At 37.2% G+C, this 12,811-nt stretch overlaps 1 protein-coding gene across 1 annotated transcript in view; it reads right to left on the reverse strand.

Annotated features, from left to right (window-relative positions):
* MYO3A (myosin IIIA) overlaps window positions 1–12,811 on the reverse strand; it is a 299,063-nt gene that overhangs the window by 13,011 nt on the left and 273,241 nt on the right. The window lies entirely within an intron of this gene.

Raw genomic sequence — 12,811 nt, forward strand, 5'->3', positions numbered from 1 at the left:
GGTCATAAACTGGTATTCAATTAAAAAGACTATTATCAAGCAATGTGTTTCTTTTGGGGTAAATAAGAAATTACATACATACATCTGGAGCTAAAGCTGAGAGAAGAAGGAAATACTTTTGTTCCCCTACCCAGTCCTTATCACATTCCTCACCACCTGTTTCCCTCCAATTGTCTGGTGGTCTAGGACTTGCAGAAATAAAAGGAAGGGAAGGAGGGGGAAAAGAGGAAGGCAGAGTTTGGTAACGTGGTATGTAGTATAGCCATTTAGAGGATGGAAGAAGAGAGGAGTCAAAGCCACCAGAAACGCTTTAAAAAGGGTTATTATGCATATCAAATTCTGCTGTCACCTTCTCTGATCCTTGCACCTGCTTCACCCTGCAGCCCATCCATCCAAGCACTGCATGAGCTTCATGCCGTACCTCATATGGCATGGCCCAAATCAGGGGACTGCCTAACATAAGAGCCTAATCTACTATGTCACCAACATTTAAAACCTCAAACCATGAGGCTTCTTACATCTGACTTTAAAATCTTGATCAAGAAAGAATACATTTTGTCATCTTTTTCTGCCCCCCTCCCTTTTTTCAGTCAATATAGCCAAGTTCTCAAAGCTGTAACATCTGATGACTTGCTTGGTTTTTGTTGTTTGTTACAAGTGGCATTATATTTGCAGAGCTAATAGACCTCTCACAAAATATTTCTATTTTTAATAATTCTTGTCCATCCCATGCCCCAACTGCATTTGTGCGGGAATGTTTGCTCTACAGATACATCGGGATCGGGGTGGGAATGGGTATGGGTGCTTATTGGAGAATGGCCCATATTCAACAGGTATCTGAGCATGCATTTCTTGTTGTTGTTGTCAGGTGCCATCAAGTCTGTTCTGACTCATAGCGACCTCATGTATAACAGAATAAAACATTGCCTGGTCTTGTTCCATCCTCACAATAGCAAGTATGTTGAGCCCATTGTTGCAGCCACAGTGTCAATCCATGTTGTTGAGGGTCTTTCTCTTTTTCACTAACCCTCTGCTTTACCAAGCATGATTTCCTTCTCCAGGGACTGGTCCCTCCTGATAACATGTCCAAAGTACATTAGACGAAGTCTTGCCATCCTTGCTTCTAAGAAGCATTCTAGGAAGAAAAATCCTAGTGATCTACTTCTGAAAAAGCAGCCAATGAAAACTCTATGGGTCACAAGAGTTCGATTCCATTGTGCATGAGGTTGGCAGGAGTCAGGGGTGACTCAAAAGCAGCTACCAACAACAAGGGCATTAATAGAGCATTATTGCATATAATAAAGGGATTGTCATGATTCCTAATCTGAAGACGTGGAAATACATGGAGAAATGGAATTGCCCTTAACCACATTTATCAAATCAAGTCAAATCAAAGAATATTTATTACAGCGTGTAAACAACCATGACAGTGTAAATCAGCATCAACTAGCATGGAAGACTCATAGCTGTCTGCTTTTCAAGTTCTATGCCCAGCCCCCTAGGTAAACATACTTCTATCAATAGCACTCATATCTTAACATTATCCAGCTCATTCCTTTCAAAATGTATGAAAATCGCTGGATGACAAAAGACATCAGCTAGTTGGGAGTACTTCACAGAGGTGTAACACATGGAACAATGGTAATAACAGAAAATCAAGATAACTGTACATTACTGTACTTTTTGAATGAAACACAAGAAAATGATACACAGTGCAAACTGTGAGAGCTGGAACTCGATGAGGCTGCCTTGTTTTTCCATGTCTCGCAAATTTTCTGCCTTCGACAGCATACAGTCTTACCACTTTTTTATTGTTCCTTTTAGTGGAAAATATTTGAGTTTTCCTTCTCTGACGGGTTTCTGCCTTACACAGGTTCCAGCTTTCACAGGTTTTGTTAATGAGACTATGCTGATAGAGATTAGTATCAGCCTAGTCTGGAGGAGGGAAAGCCCTTTTCCAACCAATCCCTAACAGTTCATCTCCCCTTCTCTCTCTCTCCCTTCTTCTCCACAGGAACAAGACAAAGGAGGTGGAGGGAGTCCAAATCTTTGAGTCATTTCTGGATCTCCTTTTAGACTGTCACGGCACAAGAAAAGATGGTAAAGTCTGAATTCCTGTCACCACCATAAATGATGGTCTTTTATTTTTTTCCTTCTCCTCACTTATCGTCTCCCTCAGTGCTGATGATTAAATAGCTTCTATTAACAAAATTCTAACTCACAATAAAAGACTAGACTTACCGGCCTGACAGAGACTGGAGAAACCCCAAGACTATGCCCCCTGGACACCCTTTTAGCTCAGTAATGAAGTCACCCCCGAGGTTCACTGTTCAGCCAAAGAGTAGACAGCCCCATAAAACAAAATGAGTCTAATGGGACACAACAGTCTAGGGACAAGGACTAGAAGGCAGGAGGGGACAGGAAAGCTGGTAATAGGGAACCCAAGGTTGAGAAGGGACAGTGTTGACAAGTTGTGGGGTTGTTAAACCATTGTCATGAAACAATATGTGTACTGTTTAATGAGAAACTATTTGTTCTGTAAAACTTCAACTAAAGTACAATAAAAATAAATAAATAGCTTCTATTGGTTCTGGCAAAGTTTTATCATTTTAAAATGTATTGGTTATATCAGCTTATATAACTTGTTTGAATTTCAATGGTATGAAATAAAAATGCAGGATCAGGTTAATATATGTTGTTGTTAGGAGCCGTCAAGTCGATTCCAACTCATAGCGACCCTATGTACAACAGAATGAAACACTACCCGGCCCTGCGCCATCCTCACAATCATTGCTATACTTGAGCCCATTGTTGCAGCCACTGTGTCAATCCATCTCGTGGAGGGTCTTCCTCTTTTTTGCTGACCCTCTACTTTACCAAGCATGATGTCCTTCTCCAGGGACAGGTCCCTACTGATAATGTCCTAGGTTAAATACTTAATATTTTTAGAAACATATGAAGGTGGCCTGTGACTAAATTTTAACTTGACTTTAAAGTCTATATTAAAATACCAGAACATTATTGTTCATTGTTGTCAAATCGGCTCTGACTCATGTCAACCTTACGTATAACAGAACTAAACATTGCCTGTCCTGTGCCATCTCCATGATCTTTGATATGTTTGAGCCCATTGTTGAGGCTGTTTTGCCAATCCATCCCACTGAGGGTTTTACCTGTTTTCGTCAATCCTCTACTTTACCAAACATAATGTCCTTCTCTAGCAATAGGCACATTACTATTGTAAAACAAATTAATTAGATTGAAGATGGCTCAGAATCTGAATAAGCACCATGAGATGAAGAACCACAAAAAAAAAAAAAAGTGGGAATGAAAGAAGACTTGATCTTGTCTTCATTTTCTTGTCAAATGTTCGCCATTCAATCTGATTTCTATCTCCAAGATCCTATTGAAATTGTCCTCTGAAGGTCAAGGGTAACCACTTTACCGACAAATCCAAAGGCTGTTTATCTGTCCTTATCTCTGATTATTCATTATTTAACATTATCAATCAACCCATGCCTTCATGAGTAAAGATGAGGCTTCTGAGGGCGGACACTTTTTCTTTGTATTCCTGGCACTTAGGGAAATGCTTGACATATATTAAGTGCTCAATAAAAGTTTGCTGGATAAATAAGTGACTGCCTCCTTGCCTCCTGGATGAACTCATCCCTCTCCCAGCTTCTTGCAGTTTCCACAGTAAACCCCATACTGAGGAATCCAAATGTAGACCTCAGGTTTGACCTTCCACCCAACCAACACTCCTAAAATCCCACCTGCCCATTCCTTACTGAACATTTCCACTTCAAACTCTGGGACCCAACTGAAGCTTCTCCAGCTAAGATTCTGTATGCAACCATCTCAATGGCACCAGTATTTCTGTCCCCTGGGATCAAAATATTGAAGTCACCTTTTGCCTCATTCATCTTCTTCATTTCCTATAAAAAGACAATTATTAACTTCTGTCACTTTTTCAGATTCTTCGAAATGTCTATATTCATTCACCCTTTATTCTTGTTTGCTATTGCCACTACCCTGGGCTAAACTACTCATTTAATATTTGTGATAGAGGCTTACTCTGGTCTCCACACTAAATCTTATAAATGAGTACCAGATTTTCCCTCCTTAAATGCTGCTTTAATTATGAAATTTCATTTTTCAAAAATTTATGATCATATCTCTCTTTTTCTTCTTCACCAAGCCTTAACCTCCTAGGTCCAGGTTATTTACAGTCTCAGCAGTTCCAATTTTAACTCCCACTTCTCCCCTAAATGAACGATCTCCTCTGGTCAGCTGATACTGACACACCCTGTTTATAGCAATAACTTTGTTTATGCTCAGCTTCTCACAGAAAAGCTTCTCATAGCCTCACTTAAATCTGAAGCATCCTTCAATGTCTGTCTCCAGTTTTATCTCTTCCCTGAAGCTTTCACTCACTGTCCAGTCATCTCCCTTTCCTTTGGGTGCCAAGGGTACTTGCTGGCTATATAAATATTTGAAAACTAATCTCACACTTCTTGTAGTGCCATTTACTGTTTTTACCTGTGATTTAAAAAAAATACATAGTGGGATCAGAAGTTTCTGGATGGTGGGGATCATGACTTGAGTTTTGATGCCCTCCTGCCTTTTCACCAGTGGTCTGCAGGTGATAGTTGTATGGAAATGCTGAGAGGTTTGACTGATGCCATTTTAGCTTAGAGACAAGAGCTAAGTGAATAGTAGGTACTCAATACACTTTTGTTAACTGGATCACTATTATCACCAGATATAAAAATAAATTCCTGATGCTTTAAAAATAAATGTAAGTAAACAAACAATCAAACTCTTGGAAGAAAATCTAGGGGACTTCATGAATGATTTAGGGGTAAAAAAATCTTAAAATTCAAAAGTCTTAAAAAAAGGGTAGGCATATTTGCCTACTAAAAAATAGATGAAAACCTCTATATGGCAAAAAAGTAACAAGACACATGACAGATTTGGAAGAACAGATGACAAATAAAGGGTCAGTGTTTCTAATACACAAAGAATGATAAGAAATGACTACAAAAATACAGCCCAGTGGAAAAATGGGCAAATGATATAAGCAGGCAGCTCAAGACCAGCAAATCCAAAAACCCAATAAACACAGGAGGACACATGAGCTCACTAGCAGACAATGAAATATAAATTAAAATAACAATGAGATATCATTTATTCCAGTCACATTCGCAAAAATTAAAAAGAAGGATAATGCAGCCGGATGGGGTGTCAGAAAAAGCGTATTCTCACAAATGCTGAAGGAAATGTCAATTGTTTCAGCCAACTGACAACGTCTTTCAACTCAAGAAACCCATCCCTGGGGATTTATCCTGTAAAATTAAAATCTTAGCATACGAGGATATTTTCAAAGAATGGTTACTGCAACATCTTTCATAGTGGCAAAAAAATGGAAATAAAGTACTTATCTAACCAAAGGAAAAAGGTGTATAAATTATTGTGATCCACACATGGAATATTATGTAGCCATTAAAAAGAAAGAATTATAGCTATACTAGTTGATGTGCAGGGATTCCTACCAAGGTATTCAGTGAGAAAAGTAAGATGCTCAAATGTTTATAGTATGGTCCTATTTATGTAAAACAATGATAACATATAAATATTATATAAGTGAATTATGCACTTCTGCAAAAAACAGAAGGAATAAATATTTTATAATAAGGATTCCCTTGGGGGAAGATGGCTTCCTGGTGGCACAGTGGTTAAGCATTAGGCTGCTAACCAAAAGGCTGGCAGTTTGAATCCACCAGCCACTCCTTGGAAACCCTATGGGGCAGTTCTGCTCTGTCCTATATGGTCACTATGAGTCAGAATTGACTTGACTGGCAATCAGTTTTTTTTTTGTTGTTGTTGGTTTTTGGGGAAGAGTCCAACTTAGAGCGACCCTGTAGGACAGAGTAGAACTGCCCCATAGGGTTTCAAAACTATGAGCTGGAATCAACTTGACGGCAACGAGTTTTGGTTTGGGGGAAGAGTAACGTGGATTGGGGTGAGGGAACAAAGGGAAGGAACCAGGAAAAAAAAAGACTGCATTAACAAAAATCCTGAAATTTGTGGTATGGTCACATCCTGTGGTGCAGTGGATAAGTGATATGGCTGCTAACCAAAAGGTCAGCAGTTCAAATCCACCAGTTGCTTCTTGGAAACCATAGGGAAATTCTACTCTGTCCTCTAGGGTTGCTACGGGTTAGAATCGACTCAAAGGCAACAGATTAGATTTCTTTTTTGGGTGGCACAAATGGTTTATGTTTGGCTGGTATCCAAATGGTCAGCAGTTCGAACCCACCCAGTGGCATTATGGAAGAAAAGGCCTGGCGATCTGCTTCCTTAATGATTACAGCCAAGAGAACCCTATGGAGCAGTTCTACTCTATAACACATCGGATCGCCAGAAGTCAGAATCGACTTGACAGTACAAGACAATAACAACAGGTTAATCTGAAGCAGAGGGCTGAATACTCTTAAAGACTGTCTCACTTAAGATATTGCCATGCAAAGTGGGCAGCCAGTAAGACAGAATTATTGATGAATGTAGTCAACAGGGTCTGATTGCTCAGATTAAATTTCCCCAGACTATTTTGTATTTTTGAAGAGCAAATTTCCCATGAGCTTACCAGCATAGAAATAGTTCAGAGGCATAAGTTTATTTTGCCCTCTAATGGCTTTCTGAATTTTTGTTCCTTTGGGAAGTACAAATGCTGTCTACTAACACCATCCTAACCCCTCAATCACAAAAGTGACAAAAACATTTATAATAATAAATTATCAACAGCATATCAATGTTGGCACTAGCAAAATTAGGTTTGTGACTCTTTTGTGTGATGTGCATGATAAATATTAGCTTGCAAAGGTTATTGCTATATTAAATAGCCAGAAGGTAATGTATTTATTTATATTGTAGTTCTGGTAATAATTTCCTTAAGTGTTTTAGTTTATCAGGAATGCACATGTTTTTGATGATGAATTGACAACTAGCTCAACATTTTGCATTCAGAAGAAAGATGATAGATTTAAAACTCATTGCCAATATTTACTTCAGAAAATTAAATTTCAAGACATTATTCCCATTTTAATGATAATTACATGATTTTACTTAAGTATCTTTTTGTTCAGTACCGTCGATTTTGTTCCAACTCATAGCGACTCTATGTACAACAGAAGGAAATGTCCCTGGTCCTGCACCGTCCTCTCAATATTTGCTATGTTTGAGCCCATTGTTGCAGCCACTGTGTCAATCCGTCTCATTGAGGGTCTCCCTGATTATAATTGCATAAGTATCACATATCTAAATCAGATATTAGCAGAACAGAAATTCACTTACGTTACTGTAATTTCTTCTTTAAGAAATTCGTTTTCTAGTTTTTGTAAATTTCCTTTTACTTATGACAGCCTGTGAATTTCAGGCAAGATGGTGACTCACAAGACATCTTAGAAGGGAGGCACTTTCATTGCTGGATGTTAAGGGCAGGACTCACCCTAGTAGTTGTTGTAACCTGCCTCCTGGAAGCTGCTGTTTCCACCATTTACTCCACTCTGCCCTTCAGCCAGGCTAGCCACTGTGGCACTGGCTCTGAATGTAAAAAATAGAACAGGTTCTAAGCGTGTGGTAGACAACTCAGTTCTGCACTGCTCCTCTCTGCCGTGCACTGCCCACTCTGTTAGCTCCTGGAGATAGTTTCATTTCTCATGGTTGCTGTGGATTTGACCACCCACTTTGCTCTATTCTGTGGTACCTGTGTCCTCCTGAGTTTACCTGAAGCGAAAAGTTTTAAGGGTAGGGGCTTGTTTTGCCCTGAGTGTCTTGAACACTTAGGGAATGCTTTGCTGTTTAGTGGATCTGACTCACAGTCTTCTCTGAACTTCTCCCTAGACAGCTCCCAGCCCTTGTTTCCATTCTGAACTGCTCAACCAATTCCTTTGGCTCTATCTTTTCTACCAACTGAAGACAATGCCCCAGGGCCAGATTACCCCCGTACTTATCCTATAGATCTTGGGCTTTAGGTTTTTGCCACTCTCTGAATTAGGTTCTCTGCATTAAACCCAGAGCCTTGAAAGTAGAGCTTTTAGTTTTTTAATTATATTCTTAGGTTGAGGTAAAGGTCCTGCTTCTGACCTGCCTTCATGTCTCTTCTAGTTATATATTTAGGAGAAACAGAGGAGGATAAAGCAGTTCTGTTGGGGGAGGGGTGGTATGTGAGACCAATAGACACATCTTCTGTACTATTTGCCCCTTGAACGTGATCACTATGTATCTGTCATCTAGTTCTGTCATCTGTTGAGCTGAGGTGGTGGATTAGAGTCCTCAAAGGCTAATTAGTCTTGTCCTAGTCCATGGGATTAGATTACACCCTTACTCACAGCCATCTTGCATATATTGTGCACAGGTATCAAAAGAGGATGCCATAATAGAAGCAGATGAGAATGCACACAATGCTGATGGGGTGTTGAGAGTACCATTTCTGTTGGGGACAGTTAGTTGTCATGCTGAACACTGTGAGCATGTATGCTGTGTATGGCTGTGGCTGTGATCAAGTCATGAAAGTACATGTTTACCTGTCTGGAGAATAAGGGAAACTCATGGGTGGCATTTAAGGCCCCCTGTCTCTGGATGGGAAACCCTAGTGGCTTAGTGGTTAAGAGCTACAGCAGCTAACCGAAAGTTCAGCAGTCTGAATCCACCAGGCACTCCTTCGAAACTCTACAGGGCAGTTCTACTCTGTCCTTTAGGGTCACTATGAGTCAGAATCAACTCAACGGCAGCGGGTATGTGTCTCCGGGTGGAGCAAATTGTTAAGTGTTCGGCTGCTAACCGAAAGCTTGGTGGTTTGAATCCACCCAGAAATGCCTGACGATCTACTTCTAAAAATTTAGCCATTGAGAACCCTCTGGAGCACAATTCTACTCTGACACACATGGGGTTGCCGTGAGTAGGAGTTGACTCGATGACACCTGGTTTAATTATGTTTCAAAATAATACTGATCTTAATCTATCTGAAAAAAATTTGGATATATCACCTGAGGTGAAAACCTATATTAATTTTTCCCCAAAGACCCAAATTCTAAAAAATTATTTATTGACTGTTAATAGCCATTCTCCCATATTGGCCTTTTAAAAACAGAATAGATGAATATCTATTCTGTGATTTTAAACAAAGCACCACTTAATTTCTTCTTGTGCTCTGCACATACTTCATAACACATAGATAAAAGACTTTTTGGTTCACATTGAGGTGAAACATACCAATATTTTGGAAAGCGATTATTCCTCATTAGTGCATGTTTGGTCATAAGCATCGTTGGAAGAGATGTCAGGCAGCCTGGAAGCAAAGATGGCATATCTAGAGATGACACTCTACTCTATTACACATAGTGGTAGAAACTTTACACCAGTTGCAGTGACATCATTTGCATCCCTAATTTTAAACAGAAGTAGACTCTGAAGGTCTAAGTCAGAGAGGGATGGAAAGTACCTGCTTTACTGGAAAAGGAGTACCTTATTCTCACTGAACCTATCACTGGGCTATTCTGGAGTCCCTGGGGGTGTAATGGGTAAGTGCTCAGCTACTAACTGAAATGTTGGCAGTTTGAACCCACTCAGAGGCACCTTGGAAAGAAGGCCTGGCGATATACTTCTGAAAGGTCACAGTTTTGAAACCCTCTGGAGCGCAGTTCTACTCTGCAACACATGGAGTTGTCTTGAGTTGGAACTGACTGGATGACAATTTTTTTTATATATTTGCTTAGGTGTTTTTGTTAATGAACCACCACCACAAGTGTAGGTAGATTAAGTTCACTTACTTAGAGTATTCCAATGTCAATTTTGTAATTTTTTACTCTGTAGTTGGATTAGCTTGCAGTTTGCCAAGGTTATTCTTTGAAAAATGAATTTTAAGGGCTGTTAATATATGACTGTGTCATTACTTATCAATCATTCTTTCGTCGTCCAATTTTATTTCTTGCCATGTACATAATTTTTTCTTATTCAGCTCTGATTATTTCCTTAGGCTGTGTTCCCATAAATGGGGCAATGACATATACTATTTCAATTTTTTTTAACATACTGCCAAATTGCTTTACAAAATGTTGATTCTTTACAGTCTCATCATTAGTGTTTGGGAATAATTGAATTAGCACATTCTCATCACAGTTAATTTTTTTCTTTCTTGCCATTTTGACAAATAAAAAATTATAACTAAATTTAATTTTTATTTTTAAAATTTCTAGTTCATATATATGCTTATTTGCCAACTGTATTTCTTCTTCTGTAAATAAATTAATATCTTTTGCTCATTTTTCTGTTGGGGGTGTTAATGTTTTCCTTAACGGTTTATAAGAGCTCTTTCTACATTACACTTTACACATTTTTTACATTTGTTCTAAATAATTTAACTAGTTTTTCATTAGCTCTTTAACTTTTAGTGATGCTTTCTAATCTCTAGAATGTTTTAATGTATATGCAATACAAATTTATCACAATTTCCCTTTGTAATTTCTTCTAACACTTTACTTCTTACCCTAAGATGAGGTTGTTAAATAGTTGATATCATCTAGTTTCTTTTGGTTTGTTTATTTGTTTTATTTCTTACATTTAAATTGTTAATGCATCTGAAATATATTTGGGTATTCAGTATGAGCTAAGACTCTCTTATTTTTCTATCTCCTAATTAAAAACATTTTAAGCATTATTTTTGAATAATCTATCCATTTCTTATTGGTTTGTGATGCATCTTTTATTAAGTGACAAGTTTTTATAAAATAGGATGAATTTAAGAGCTATTTTGTTCCTTTAATCTGTGGTTGATTTTTATTACAGAAGCGTATGGTTTTAATTATTTTAGTTGTTCATTTTATTATCTAATAAGGAAAGTCCTCATTTATAATTACTTTTTTCCCCCTGAAATTTACAGATGATCTTTAGGGAAATTTTCATAAGTTTCAAAGAAAATCTCATTGAGATGTTGAATGCAATTTCTTAAAACCTAGAAATTAACTTAGAATGGTCATGCTTACAATATCTTGTTTTCTGAACCAGAAACACAAAGTGACTTTCCATTATGAATCTCTTCTTTTTTGTATCTTTGTGGGTTTCTTGCTAGTTTTAATTCAAGGTATCAAAACTTTTTTTTCCCACTGTTATTTCCAATTGTTTTTTTTTTTTCCATTACAAATTTTAATAGGAAAGGATACATATGCTATCATTACTGAATTCTATTGCTAGTATTATAACCATTATTTTGGCCCTGTTTTTCATTTTTAAGGTGAAAATTCATGTTGTTTACTAATATCCTGACAGTCCTGTCTCTCCTTTTGAATAGTTATGTTTTTTAGAAACTTCTATTTGCCGTCTTATTGCATCAGCTAGAAATTCCCAAATAACCTAAAAAAAAAGTGTTATGTTACTGAACATCTTTATTTTAGCCCTGCTTTTTTATGGGATTGCTTCCAGTGTTCTAATGTTAATTATGATGTTAAGAGTTGGTTTAAGAAATGGATTCTTCATATTGCTGAAGAATATCCTCTTATTCCTAGTTTAGTAAGAGTTTTGCTTTTCATCAGGACTGGGTGTTTGATTTCATTATAAACCATTTCAGCATTTATCAAGATAACTTTTTTGACCTTTTGATATGATGTTACATTAATATGTATTATTTGGATAATGTAGTGTTGCATTCAATTAGCTAGTATTATACATAGGAGTTTTACCTCCTAAATCCATAACTGAGATTGATTCATGGCTGTTTAAAAATGTTATTTGTCAGACTTTGGTTCTAGGGTAGATGACTTTAATGATATAGATAATGTTCTACATTTTTCTCTCTTTTTTTCCTCAGACACAACACATAGCATAAGAATTATCTTTCTGTGAAAGTTTGAATAAATTTGCCTAAACCACTATGAGTTCTTTGAAACTTTCTGTGAAGGTAATTCTTTGACAGACATATACTCTTATTTACTATTTCCTCTTGGAAACTTACATTTTAGCCCCAAATTGTGTACATGAAGTTTATTGCATGTATATTTAGTACTCTGAACTATAGTTTTTATAATTTTTTTCTTATTTCTTGTTTTTGGGTGGCTTTGTTTTGAAATAATTAGCCAGGAATTTGTCTATTCTGTTTTATTGTAAAAAAAGTTTCCTTAGCTTTATTTAGCTAATTGGTATATATCTGTATTATTGTCATTATTTCTCTTTCCCATTTTTCCTGGGGCTGAATGTTTTTCTTTTTTAAGAAATTTCTTGGCTTATATGGTTTTTTCATTTACATTCTCTCTTGATTAATAATAAAAAATCTAACAATTTTAATTTTCCACTGAGTATAGATCTGCCTGTATCCCATTCATAATTTTTATATGCAGTTATTCTTACTTGTAATTTGCATATATCTCTTAAAATTGCTATCCAGTTGCATCATAGTCAGAAAATGTAACCTGGCTCAATTCTCATTTTTGGAGTTTATGGACTGGACCCACTGTATGTCTGGTTATAAGAATAATTTTTAAAAATGTACTAGGTATTTAAAAAGAAGGCATTTTTTTCCTGTGGAGTATAAAATTATAAATACACTGTTATGAATTTACCCTTAGAGATTTATTATTAAACAAACAAACAAACAAAAAACTCAAACTTGTTGCTGCCGAGTGGATTCCAACTCACAGCAACCCTATAGGACAGAGCAGAACTGTCTCATAGGGTTTCCAAGGAGTGGCTGGTGGATTCGAACTGCTGACCTTTTGGTTAGCAGCTGAGCTCTTAACCACTGTGCCACCAGGGCTCCATA

This window comes from Trichechus manatus, unplaced genomic scaffold, assembly GCF_000243295.1.
Source record: "Trichechus manatus latirostris isolate Lorelei unplaced genomic scaffold, TriManLat1.0 scaffold00075, whole genome shotgun sequence".
NCBI lineage: Eukaryota > Metazoa > Chordata > Mammalia > Sirenia > Trichechidae > Trichechus > Trichechus manatus.